Consider the following 15,440-nt stretch of genomic DNA (forward strand, 5'->3'; position numbering starts at 1 on the left):
GGGCAGCTACTCAAGCGACAAACTCAGAAACCCGCGTTTTCGCGGGGCCGGCGCTCAAACAACAGTCTCAGAAAGCCGCGTTTTCGCGGGGCCGACTGTCAATGTGTTAAATATACAAAAATAATAATAGATTATATTTTAATTTGTTATCCTTACACTTCTTCATTTCACAGCAAAAAAAAACCCCCGATTTTCTACCATTTAATTCTACCCTACACTATACCGATCATAACCTAACCTATCTTTTATGACTTACAATTATTTGCTTTTTATACGACATATAAGAAAAAATATGTAATAACTTTAAACGAACAAATATTTGCAAAATTAAATATACAAAACTAATAATAAATTAAATTCTAATTTGCAATTCTTGCGCTTCTTCATTTCACAGAACAAAAATCCCCAACTTTCTATAATTCAATTCTACCCTACACTATACCGATCATAACCTAACCAAACTTTTACGATTTACAATTTTTTTATACGATATATAAAAAAAAATAAGTAATAACTTTAAACGAACAAATATGTACAAAATTAAATACATCAATAATAATAAATTAAATTTTAAATCAATTAATTTGTTTCTATACAATTCCCAATTAATATCTAAAATTGATCATATTAGAAAATAATCGATATTTTAGACAATCGAATAGATCATTTGCTGATAGTAATTATAAATCATTTAAAGAAATAATAATTATCTTTTATAATAATAATAAAATAGTATTAAAATAATATTTTTAATAATTATGATTTTTTTTCTGTACAGTTAAGTAAAGTAAATCGAATGAAAAATTGCAAACCAGTTAACCTAACAAAGGCTAGGGTCATGAACAGTCATGGAACTACTTCTTTCTAATAACTCACGATCTTATTTGACCCTTACTAAAAATAGATAAACAAACTAAAAGAAATTATGTCAAGTGCTTGTATTAAATCAATTCAATAATAATAATATTAATAATAATAATAATAATAATAATGTTTAATTAAATTACCTACATTAATAAATAATGTTTAAAATTTTGAATTAAAAAATTATTAATGTTATTTGATATTAATTAACAATTATTTGTTCTAAACAAAATACAATAATTTATATTATTTAATTATATACAATATACCATTAATTTATAAACAATTTTAAATTATCCTTATTGTTAATCGTACGATTAACTTTCCCATACAATAATTACAATTTTTATTTGTATGTTGTATTGTATTTAAATTAAAAATAAAAATAAGCAAAGATTAATCATCATTTTAACGAGAAGCACACGATGAACTAGTTAAAATTGAAATTTAAAGTTAACTACAATTGCAAAAGAACAAAAATGACATAAGAGAACAAACGACATAACATATTTTTCGTATTTCGTTCTTACATTAATACAGTGTGATGTTGTTTGAGTAAGATTTATAGTTTCAAGCGTGGGTAGGACCGTTGTAAAACCATCTAAAGATTACGTAACATGCTATATAAAATATTGTATCGATCTCGGTTCACTCGGTGACAGAAAACAATTATTAACGAATCTAATATTCCGTTTAACATTGATTTCATTCATATTGATCGACGTTAATCAAATTTGTTTGTACTTTCAATCAATTCGTCAAATTTTTTTTTCTTTTACTTTCAATTCCTAAAACGAATTTATATATATAATCACACACACACACACACACACACACACAAATACACAATTCTATTAATAATAAAATATTGACATTTTATTTTACGAAACAATCTAATAAAATGTTTTTATCATTCTAAACAAATTCTAATTTTTGCGAAAATAAATCAAGTAAGTTTTAATTACTTGAAACATTTTATGATTTATTTACTCTTACTCGGTAAAATAAAGGACTTTTATACTTACATACATACATATATAGATACACACACACATACACATACACACACACACACACACTTGCTTGTATTTCACGCGAAGTTATCTAACTTGAGAAAGCGAAACTCGTAGGTTGCTATATCGAAAACAACTTCGTATCTTGGAAAAATCAACGCACTCAACAACGTTCGCTAATCATTGCATTTTAAAATATGATGAATTTTTTTTAATACTGTTATGCTTAATTGCATCGTACAAACGTCCAGAAGATTTATATAAATGGATGATACCTTGCGATATCATCTATTTTAATTATTATTATTATTGTTATGTAATTGAAGTTGATTAAAATTGTCCTCAAATGTCAGAATTAATTGACATACATAATTAAAATAAATGATCGAAATACATTGATAAAAATGTGCATAAATTTAATATAATATGTGTGTCAATAATAATAATAATAATAATTATTATTATTATTATTAATAATCTTTAAAATGTGTTTCCGCATTAGTGACATTTAATTGAAATGAAGGCTATACATGTTTTTTCATTCACCTTAAATGTAAATCCTCGGAAATTCAACTTCGATATTTCAAAAGTACATTCTACATATATTACATACTATATATATATATATATATATATATATATATATATATATATATATGTGTGTGTATGTGTATGTATGTAGTAATATTAGATAATAATTTGTTGAAAACCCATACCTTCCTTTATCGTATTCTACGATCCGTAAAGTATTATCGTTCGATATCCAGTGTCGATTACTGTATATCGATATCAATCTTTTCTACAGTGAAAACAAATTCTTATACCTTTCGAAAAAGGGAGCGCCCCATTGGAAGGACGAATTGTTTTTTCAAATTAAAATTACAATTTTAAAAAGAAAGTAATTAATATGAAAAACTTGTTTAAATTTGGCGCTAATCACAATGTAGCGTAGATGGCGTGTTATATCTAGGGATATCTGGTAATTGATAAACGTGTACTAGGTTTTTCCGGTACAATAGGAAAAGGGTGATTCCCCTTTGAGATATGACAACAATTTACATCCATAAGAATCGTAAAAAAGTTTAATAAATTTTAATATAATATTCATTGAATTCTTTTAATAAAATTAAACGTAAAGTAATAATTGAAAATACAAATAAAACTAATAAGAATAAACAATGAAATAAGAATTAAAATAAAAGTAAACTGTAAGAACCAAATAAAATAAATCAATGTAGACCATTAATGAATAAAAAAAAAAAATCAATAATAATGTAAGAAAAATGGTGTGTATAAACTAATATATTTAATATTACAAATTTTTCTCATATTATTAAACTTATTATCTACCAAATCTCATACACATATTCAACACATATTTATATCATACGTAATATGAAAATAAATGAAAATATTACGCATTGAGAGACATTTAATTTCTAAATTCGAGATGATAAAACTTGATGTCAATTAGAAAGGTATTACATAAACGAGTTTAATGGAACACTAGTAAAGTTGAAACAAAAATAAATACAACCTATCTATGTTCCGCTAGTTAGTATAGAACAAATCCATAGGATAGGACGAGAAATAGTAGTACTTTTGCTGGTCAACTCAAACGGCTAGTTAGTTAGCTTTCATTTTCGATAAGCGGTGTTTAGTTCGAAACCACCTGAATACTTCATAAAGGTCAGTAATCGTTCGTAAAACCTGTCGTTGATAGAAAATGAAAAAAAGAAACATTGTACAAAATAAAAAAAAAAAAAATAAAAAACAAAAAACAAAAAGAAACAAGAAAAAATCTCCAATACGACGAGAATGAACTTTAAATTACAAGTTTGTCGTATTAAAACTAGTAAAAGTTGACACAGCAGTTTTTCTGTTAAATTATTCAAGATACAAAGTAATTACGAGAGAATGTAATATACAAATGAGCAAATATTGAAAATAAAATCGAGAGAAAAAAATTGGAAGTTTAAAAATTATTTTACTAGAACAAGATTTAAATTATTCATATTTTCCCGCCTTTTATAATATAAAACAAAAGAACATTTAATAGCAAGTAAACAAGTATGTATTTAAATTATTAAAATTTTCTGGTATTTCAATAAAAAAAAAAGAAAAAGACAGTAAGAATATTAAAAAAAAAAAAATGTATTTGAATTGATTTCAATTATCCGTGTTTTTCTCGAGCAAAACAAAAAAATTAATAAACGAAAGAAAGAATGTAAATTGGTTGCATTTTCACGCGGTTTATAGAAAGAAAAAAAATAGAACATTTAAAAACGAACAAGCCAAAAAATTGAAATTAATTGAATTTTTTCCCCGTGGAAAAAATTCATGGAAAGACAAAAGTATAAATTTTAATTGATAAAATAATTCTAAAATTGTAAGTAAAATAATGAACGATATTTAAAATTGTTCAGCCTTGTTGAGAATAAAGAACAACGAAAAAAAAAAAAATAAAGAAACAAATGAAGGAGAACAAGAAAAAAAGGGTATTAATTTGAATTGGTCGCGGAATTTTCGCCGCGGTCCGTAAAAAATTGAATTCAAAAAGAAATAAAAAAAAAAAAAAGAGGCCCGGAAAATTTGACACTTACAAACAAACGAGTAAAACGTGGCATGGAAATAAATTGAAAAACGCGGGCTCGTAAAAGCGTAATCGTCTATTTATATTTAACGATTTAAGCAACGCATTATTCCGTTCTACGGTTGGAAACTTTCGTTGCGAAATAAATCGCGTTGGAACGTTGATTATCAAAGATATGAAAAAAAAAAAAAAAAAGTAAAAAAGAAAGAAAGAAAGAAAGAAAGAAAGAAAAAAGAGAGACAACTTTCAAAGAATCGGCAAAGATGGACTATGACAACGTTGACGACAACGACGATATTATAAAAAAAAAAAAAAAAAAAAAAAAGTAGTAACAAGAAAAAAATAACGTTACACTAACAGTTATTATAACATTACATTAAACTATAATAAAATATTACATTCCATAAATCGGATGTTTCGAATGACGCGCCGTTTTACGCTCGGCCAAACTGTTCTCGACGGTATTTGAAACTTGCCGCGGTGAAAGTTAGACGTTTTAAAACATGCGTTTTTTTTTTTTTTTTACATCGACTGATACAATTTTACGATAGTATTGCATATTTATATGGAGTTAACACGCGATTTCCTTACAAATTTTCTATCTCTCTCTCTCTCTCATTCATTCTTTCTTTTTTCTACATAACCTCTAATTGTCTCACATTCTAATCGGAATTAACAACAATCTTTTTTAGCTACATAATACAAAAAACAAATATTTCTATTCGACGACTGAACATAAGAATTGTTCTATTCCTGAATTTATATAATAAAAAAAATATAAAAAAAAGAAAAGAAAAGACAAAAATTAAATTATAATTTAATCTCGCCATATTGGAAATGTTAAAGTTATTTTTATTCGACCGAATGTACAAATTGTGTTCTATTCCTGAATATTATCAACTTTTTCTATATATTTCTACGCATAAAAAAAAAATATATAAAATAAAGAAAAGAAACAAATTAAATTAAAATCTAATCTCGCCCCATTGAAAATAGGAAAAAATCCTTATAAAATTGAATTCCAAAAATACTCGAAAACTGACGAATAACAATCCAGAAAAAAATAAAAGGAACAAAAATTGAAACATCCCAATGTTCAATGTTAAATCATCGTCCAAAAGTTCATACCTTTTTATATTTTTTTTTTGTGCTTTTTACATTCAAATACGAAAAAAAAAACGAACTATTTCCCTCCAAAATCCCCTCCCCCTTATTTAAAAATCTTCAAACAATTTCTTACCAACCAATAAGCGTGTATACCAATCAACTTATAAAATGTTCCAACACATTTGTACAAAAACAAACAAACAAACAAACAAACAAAGTAAAAAATATTTTACATCAAATTCTCATGAAATAAAATATATTAATTGATGTTTAAATACATGGCCATTGTAAATTGCAATTGTCAACTAATTTTTCCTGACAGTACAATAAGAAATTATGATTACCCACCCTCCCTTCCACCTAACCTCACATTTTCCTTCCTCCTCCTTCTTTCCTGATACCGTTCTCGATCTCTTATACTTTCATTTGCACACGTGCCAATGCAATGTCCAAGTAAATATATATATATGTATATCTAATACGCCTACGGAAAGTGCAGTACGGTTGTTGGCTGACTTGGTTGTTGCCTTGTCGAATCGTGTCCAAGTATTTGTTATCCACGACGTAATCGAGAACTTTGAATGAGAAGAAAGTAGATACTCGCGCTTCGATTTCTATATATCTTCCGAGTAGTGAAGCAGCTAACGAACGGGACGATCTTTCTTTAAGGAACGAGGAAATCAATGTAAACGAGAGAGAGAGGGATGAAACATAACAAAGGAAGATTCTTATCGAATAATATTCAGACGTCACCTTTTGCTTTCCCAATTGATTCGATTACGTATACGAACGAACATGTTTGCTATGAAAAAAATGTTCAATCCGGTTCCTTTCCCTTCAATCTATCTATCCTTTTCTCTCTCTCTTTCTCTCTCTCTCTCTTTTTCTGTCTCTTTCTCTTTCTCTTTACTCTTTTTCTTTTTCTTTTTTCTATACGTTTAGGTTCTATTTCTCTTACTCATTTTCTTTCTTCATTTTTATTTGTCTTTATTGTTAATGAACGTTTCATTAGAGATAGAGAAATAATATTTGCTTGGTTAATAAGTTATGCCAATAAGGTAAATGTACTAAATATTTATATGCTATATTTAAATATTAATTAGATAATACAAATTTTGCAATAAAAATAATATTATAAATATATCTAAATTTTTTGTTATTTGGATTTTAAATGTTTTTTTAAAACTTTTGGTCAATAAATTAATACACTTGTAAAATATAATAATAGTTAATACTTTAAAATTATTATAGTAGTATTAATAGTACTAATAAAAAGTACTGTAAATTGTATACTGAAAATTACCAATTAAAAAATTACCATAATAGTAGTAATAGTACTAATAAAAAATACTGTAAATTGTATACTGAAAGTCACCAATCAAACAATTACTATATTACTAGTAATAAAAATAGCAGTAATAATACTAGCAATAAAAAAAATTATATAAATAATGTTATTTATTTAAACACAAAATACTCAAGAATTATCAATGAAAAAAAAAATAATCCAATTTATATAAACCTAATTATTTATCATTGAAATTTAAAAAACCTAACCTAGTCTCTCTCAAAAAACCAACAAAATTACTATACCCAATAACATCCATTAACACATAAAATACTACAAACATATTTACTGACAAAATACACTAATACAATCACTCCTATATCTTTTTATTTTTATTATTAAATAACAAAAATAACAAAAAAAAAATCCTAATAAGTACATAAATAAAAATTAGTCAAAACAATGTTAGAATATGAATCAAATAATTTCATATTGCATATTAATGTATAAACTACTATACAACGGTAATGAAAAAAAAAAAAAAAAAAAAAAAAAACAAGAACAAAACAAAATAAAACAAAAGGAAAAATATTCGCGTTTGACGGTAAACCGAGATCGCGAAATCGAGCTGAGTGTTCAACTTTCGTTTAAAAGTTGACAACAGTGCTAAAAGCCCTTTCACCTATATCAAACCATATCACACACACGTTACGCCACTCTGGACGTAACACTAGGATTCGAATGGGCGTTTTAAACATAAATAGGCCGAGGACATCGACAGATATAGATCTATAGTTACAATATTCTTGTTACGAACTCTCCCAATCACTGATATGATAATATATTTTAACCATTCTTTAATAATTATTTGAAAGTATTCAATCATTTTATCTACAATACATTTTCTTACGTTTATTTCATTTCAATATTTGTATTTTAATCAAATTAAAATAATCAAAAATTACCCCCTCTCTCAAAAAATAAAACTAACCTACGTTATTATACTTAAAACTGTGATTTTAACTATACTTTATTAATTATTAGAAAATATATTCAATCATTTCATCTACAATACATTTTCTTACGTTTATTTCATTTCAATATTTGTATTTTAATCAAATTAAAATAATCAAAAATTACCCCCTTTCTCCAAAAATAAAACTAACCTAAGTAATTATACTTAAAATTGTGATTTTAACTATACTTTATTAATTATTCGAAAATATATTCAATCATTTCATCTACAATACATTTTCTTACGTTTATTTCATTTCAATATTTGTATTTTAATTAAATAAAGTAATCAAAAAGTACCCCCTCTCTCAAAACATAAAACTAACCTAATTTTGTATACTTAAAACTGTAATTATCCTCTCGAGATAAAATTATTGTAAGATATTTCATCAATTTTTATACATTTAAAATCTTACATTGTTTAATACTATTTTTATTCTAAATTAAATCACTTTAATATTATATTCCCTGATAACATTTATGATAATATTTAAAAAACAATTTGAAACCTTGAAATTTGATCATTTTCTTCGCATAGAATAAAAACTGATACTAAACCATAATCATTTAGTCTAATTGAAATTAGACACAATTTTTTTGTAACGACATTTTTTTATTAAACGCGTAATTGAAAAATTATTTGAAACATTTAAAGTGATACGAATCACCCTGTATATATATATATATATTGATGAAAGAACTAACTTTCTAAAAATTCGTTTTAAAGAAGCTTTAAAGTATGACTACTAAATCGTGACTTCGATATACTATATACTATAAAAACACACACACAAATATACATATTTATATATTGGGTCGGGTAAAAAGTTTTTTCGTATTTATTCCGATCATTTTATATTCAACAATTTTAGGATTGTATGCAACTTTGATCACATTTAATCCAATCAGATAAAACTCGTATGTGTGTTCAACTTTGACATGTCATAAAACAATTCAGAAAAAATAAATTTTTCCCATTTTACAAAATAAAATGGGAAGGGGGAAAGAAGAAATTCTATGCATTTTAAAGTATTATAATTAAAAATGAAAAGAATTTCACTCAGACTGATAAAAAGAAAGTTTGTAATGTTTATGAACATGATGAAGTATCGATATGAGTAATAAAAAGTTGATTTCAAAAATGAACAATCTTGAAATTTGAATATCAGAAATACACCATAGACCATAAATGAAAAAAATTCGATAAAATGATGAACAAAATTATGAACAAAATTATGAACAAAATTATGAACAAAATAATGCACAAAATAATGAACAAAATGATGCACACAATAATGAACAAAATTATGAACAAAATGATGAACAAAATGATGAACAAAATTATGAAGAAAATTATGAACAAAATTATGAAGAAAATTATGAACAAAATTATGAACAAAATTATGCACAAAATGATGAACAAAATTATGAACAAAATAATGAACAAAATAATGCACAAAATAATGAACAAAATGATGCACAAAATAATGAACAAAATAATGAACAAAATTATGAACAAAATGTTGAACAAAATGATGAACAAAATTATGAACAAAATGATGAACAAAGTGAAGCAAAATTGACACATTGATAATCATGATATCGATAAAGAACTAAACATAAATCACAAAATATGATTTGTAATTAATTCGATACGAAATGTGAACAAAAACATTGTTTTTATTTTTGCATTTAAATACGAACAATACCTTATCACCACCAATCCAATACATTTATGCACGTTTAATAACAGTAATGATTTACCGTTATATCGAGTGACCTTATAAGAAGATAACATTGCATATATTATTTTACAAGACATATAATACTACATATATATATATATATTTATATGTGTGTATGTTCCGGTAATTATGGCAATGAACTACCATTGCAAATAAATAAATAAAAACTTATTAAAGAACCATATTCCCTATATGATTTAATTTATATTAAAATTCATAAATATTATAAAAATAAATTATAAAAAATAAATTGTTCATAATATTTTGTTTACATTAACAATAACAGATCACTGTTCTAATAATTATGAACACAATTATATACACAATATGTGTGTTTATGTGTTTACCTATTGTTTACGTTTGTGTATATATAAATTTAAAAATGTTTGAAGAGTAACGTATAGATATTATTAAATTAAATTATTACTATTATTATTATTATAATAAAATACCAAATGGCAATTTTATAAACACCCTATATAAGAAAGCATTCCCGTGTCGTTACCTAACGGCGAGAAATCCAAAGGCCCGTTTCACTTCACAGCTGTCCGATATAACTGCACACTATCGATAATGACGTGAATATAATATACTTATACTTATACTTATACCGTATTAAAACCCTATTTATGTATAAGCATTATTTAATAATAAAGATTTCACACATATACTTTCGGATGGTCTTTAGTTAATTTTTTTTCTTTTAAATATTCGATGATATTTTATTTTCATTTATATTATCGTTATTATATTCTTAGGAATTTTTTTTGTTTTCAATGAATATTTACGTAATGAAACTTACAAATGTATTTTTTATACAGGTAAAAGAATAGGGGTAAGTTAACGTAAAGTTTTTATTATTAAAATATAATAATTTGTGTGTGTGTGTGTGTGTGTGTAATAAATGAACAGTTAAATTCAAATTATTTTTTTGTTTATAAATGTAAAGTAGAATATAATTCATTTGTTTTAATGACAATGAAATTTTACAGTGTGGAATGCCACACTGTAAAAAGGTTCCAGTAATTTATGAATCATGTTATATCAAAACTGTGTTATAGGGAAACTGTTTTATAGGAAAACAGTGTTATAGGGAAATTGTTTTATAGGAAAACCGTATTATAGGAAAACTGTGTTATAACAGGGCTACCTGTTTATACAAATATAAATACAAATACAAATACAAATACAAATACAAATACAAATATAAATATAAATATAAATAAAATTATAAATATAAATAAAAATATAAATACATTAGGGGAAACTGTTATAAGGAAACTGTTTTATAGGAAAACAGTGTTATAGGGAAATTGTTTTATAGGAAAACCGTATTATAGGAAAACTGTGTTATAACAGGGCTACCTGTTTATACAAATATAAATACAAATACAAATACAAATATAAATATAAATATAAATATAAATAAAATTATAAATATAAATAAAAATATAAATACATTAGGAGTATCGAAAAGTAATCAAAATTTCTTCGATGAATAAATAATCAAAGAACTTTAAAAAAAAAAAAAAAAAAGAATTAAACAATTTCTCAATTTCCTTTACTTAAAACAAAAACAGTCTTAGAAAATGATGCAAAAATTTATTGTTAATTAGCATTTCAAATTTAATAAATAAATAAATATTATTTGCCAGCAAAGAATTGATTTTTGATTGAAATTTTGATTACTTTTCGATCCCCTTAATAAATATTTAAAAAAAGCATATGATAATAATAATACAATAATAATTTAAAAAAAAACATCAAAAAAGGGGAAAAATCGAACCCCTGTCCACCCTTAAGAAAAAAAATAAATAAAATTCGTAATTACCCGTAACTCGTATTCCGATAATCAGAAATCTCTTCTGGAGATGTATCCTCCGATCGTAGATGTTGCGAAAGGATCCTCTTCAACAGATATCCGTGTTATCCGTTGAACTATCATTCTCCATCGAGACCCGTCAACTCGCACACGTTGTTGATCGACCAATCCACGCCGCACATATGAGCTCTCATTATGAATTTCTTTCTTTTTTTTTTTGTTCTATTTTCTTTTTTTCTTATTTTTTTTTCTTTTTATTATTTTTTTTATTTTTTTATTTTTTTATTTTTCTGATCTTAGACAAATCAACGAAACGTTTTTAAAATTATATATAATTCAATACCAAATACGATTTAATTTAATAATTTAATCTGTCAAATACACAACTGCAACATTTTATTTTTTTAAACAACAATTTTCAATAATCTTTTAAAAATCCCCTCCCCCCTTTGCTACTTCTCAACCTTCGTTACGACGTTTTCGTTTTGAAGTAAAAAAAAAAAAAAAGAAAGAAAAAAAAAGTTAAGACGAAAATTCTCGACGCTTGTACAGATTGTTTTTTTATTAATAATTATCTTTTTGTTTTTGTTTTAACAACACGTAAAAAAATTCACTTCTCTCGTTTAATAGAAGAAGAAGAAGAAGAAGAAGAAAAAAATAAACAAAACGAATTTCTTTTTTATTTTTCCCCCCTATATTTTTCTATTTTCTTTATTTTTTTTCTATTTTTTGTTTTTTCTATTTTTATCTTTTTTCGATTTTTTTTTTTCTTGTTATTGTTCTCTATGATAATCTTACGAACACACTTTTTGAAATATTTGTCATCTATATCAATCCCTAATTCATTTTGGGAGATTATTTTTTAACAAACACGAACACCCCACTTGAATATAAATCCAATTTTTTTTTTTTTTAAATCTGTTCTTTTTTTTTTTTTATTAAATAAATTTTCCTATATATAAATAATATATATATATATATATATATGTGTATTTTTTTGTTTATTCTTTCGTCGTTATACAATGACAATTTTACTAACACAAAGAGTCTTATTTAAAATTATTATTATTATTATTCGGGTATAATTTTGATTATTGGCCAATTATTTTTATTTTTATTTTTATTTTTATTTATTTTTTTTTTTTTTGAATTTATCGTTCTTTTACTGTTTTTTTCTTTTCTTTCTTTTTTTTTTTTTTCGTTTTGTTTCGTTTCGTAATTTTTTTTCTTTTTATTTGATTTTTTTTTAATCGATCATCGGATATTCAAAACACGTAGGATAAACCCGACCGTTAGTCGAAACACATAAGAAAAATCATGCCTGACCTCCCGCTTTGGATGCGATCGTAAGACTAAAGTCGTCGTCCCTCCAATGACCGAGTAGATGCACGGCTTTCTCATTCCTTCTCTTTCTCTCTCACTCTCTCTCTCTCTCTCTCTCTCTCTCTCTCTCTCTCTCTCTCTGTTTCTCTCTTTTTCTCTGTCTCTCTCTGTCTCTCTCTGTCTCTCTCTCTTTCTTTTTCTCAATCCTTTCTCTCAGTTTCTTTTTCTTACCTACATCTTTCTCTCTCTCTCTCTCTCACTCTCTCTCTCTCTCTCTCTGTCTCACTCTCTCTGTCTCACTCTTTTTCTCACATCAATTTTGATCTTTTTCTCTCAACACTGTTATATGGTGGTTTGTTAGTAATGGTGGTACCGAACATTTTTAAATGCAAGGATACCGGAAGGTTAAGAAAACCAAATTTTAAAGAACCTTCAAAAAAAAAGCTCATAGAAGAAACAATACACATGTGTTATTGATTTTGATATTTCAAATTATATCAAATGTAGATCAATTTAATTCATTATATTTGGGTAGTTGATTTTTAGTTATTATTAATCATTTATGAAGAAAATATTTTTAAATAAATATTTGAAATATGATGTTTAATATCTTTCACATTTAATTTAATTGTTATTATTGTTATGTTATTATAAATATCGATATTTTCTATTTAACATAAATTTTATGAGAATATTGATAAGAATCTAACGAATATTTCAATAATTTATTTTTGTATTTATTTTTCCATCAAAATTATAGAACCCCAAAGTCTAACAATGTATGTTTAATATTCCAAACATTTAACAAATAATACTAGAATAAATTTAAAAATTAAATAAGTTATTAAAAAATTAATTGATAAATTAATTTATTTAAAAATTTATCAATTTCAAATATATTATAACATTGTAAGAAATTAATAAAAAGTACACTATCTATCTATATATATATATATATTAATAGTATATATTTTTATTACACTATATGAATAGTGTGATATATACTATATTATAGTAATTATTATAGTATAGTATTGTAATATATACTGTATTATATACTATATTATAGTATATATTACATTATATGTATAGTGTAGTATACATATAGTGTAGTTATAGTATAATACTGTATAGTATAATATACTATATACACTACATACAGTATATATATATAATGCAATATATACTTTTATTTATTTATTATAATATAGTATAGTATAATGTAGTATATATTACACTATATACATACTATATATACTATATAAAGTATATATGCATATGTTAAATATCCAGTTAAATATTATAACATATATATATAGATATATATAGGTTGAGTTTGTATTAATATTATCTACAACATATTGTTTAACATGAAGTATCAATTATTGTACATTGTTTTTTTATAACAAATAAACATAATATCTGATTGAAAAATACTAAATTGACAAAATGTTAATACTTCTCATTAAAATCATGTAAACTCGACAAACATCTGCAATAGTTCATTCAACTTCTTCATTTTTCTAATTATCACTTCAAAAGAAAACAACATATTGTTTAACATGAATTCTCAATTATTGTACATTGTTTTTTTATAACAAATAAACATAATATCTGATTGAAAAATACTAAATTGACAAAATGTTAATACTTCTCATTAAAATCATGTAAACTCGACAAACACCTGCAATAGTTCATTCAACTTCTTCATTTTTCTAATTATCACTTCACTTGGAAAGAAAAAGGTGACTATGTAAAATACATACATAGTTATATACTTACACTTTCAGTTATATATTATATATATATTTAAAGGCGTAAGAGGGAATGTAAAGAAAAATAAACAAATAAAACCAGACTAGATGTGGATCGGTCAGTAGTATCGTATACCACTGTGAATAAGTAGTTGGCCAATGATCGTCTATTACGCAAGTTACATGATAGATAAAATATATAATATCATTGACAACGGTGTATAATATTGTAACATTAAATGATAAAAACTATACTTTCAAAAATATCCTTTATAATAGTCTAAACAACAAATGAAAAGAAAAAGATTACACGGAAATATGCGTTACAACATTTTAAATACAGTAATTAAATTGTTTGGAAAGTAATTAACATTTTTTACATCATGACATAATAAACAAATTATTCTTTTCAATTCAATAATTGTACAATTCATCTTATCATCATCGTAAAAATAAACTGAATTCATTTAATTAATTATTTATTCAACAATTAGCATATGAATGAATGAATTTAAACGTGGTGTGAATCGTTCAAATCGAAATTTGAACTATTTGAAAGAAAATTAATTTAAACAATTTGTAAATTTATTTTATACAATTTTTTACCTTAAATTGTATATAATTATACGAACTTTTGCACAAACATTATTATCTTTACGATAAAAAAAAAAGAAAAAAAAAAAACAATTAAAATATGACGAATATGCTGACTTTGAGTTTCTATTTCTTATACGATGACAAAAAATAAAATTAAAAAAAAAAACTACTTGACTAATCGAAACAGAAGGTTTTATCTAAATCACGTTTGAAATTATTCGTTACTATTGTAGAATGTGTAAAAAATAATTTTGCAATTAAGAATAAGATTAATTATCAATAAAAAACAAAGGAAAAATAAATGAAATATCTTATAACTT

The 15,440-nt window shown here is 24.4% G+C and overlaps 1 protein-coding gene across 4 annotated transcripts in view; it reads right to left on the reverse strand.

Annotated features, from left to right (window-relative positions):
• LOC107066705 (uncharacterized) overlaps positions 1-12,908 on the reverse strand; it is a 38,412-nt gene extending 25,504 nt beyond the window's left edge. For all 4 annotated transcript variants that reach the window (XM_015321592.2, XM_015321591.2, XM_089175239.1 and 1 more), the window contains exon 1: positions 11,456-12,908. The gene's annotated coding sequence lies outside the window, so the exon portion shown is untranslated. The remainder of the gene's footprint in view (positions 1-11,455) is intronic.
• Between the last annotated feature and the right edge of the window lie 2,532 nt (positions 12,909-15,440).

This window comes from Polistes dominula, unplaced genomic scaffold (assembly GCF_049000335.1).
Source record: "Polistes dominula isolate Pdom_NZ unplaced genomic scaffold, Pdom_raw_medaka contig_32, whole genome shotgun sequence".
In the NCBI taxonomy this organism is placed as follows: domain Eukaryota; kingdom Metazoa; phylum Arthropoda; class Insecta; order Hymenoptera; family Vespidae; genus Polistes; species Polistes dominula.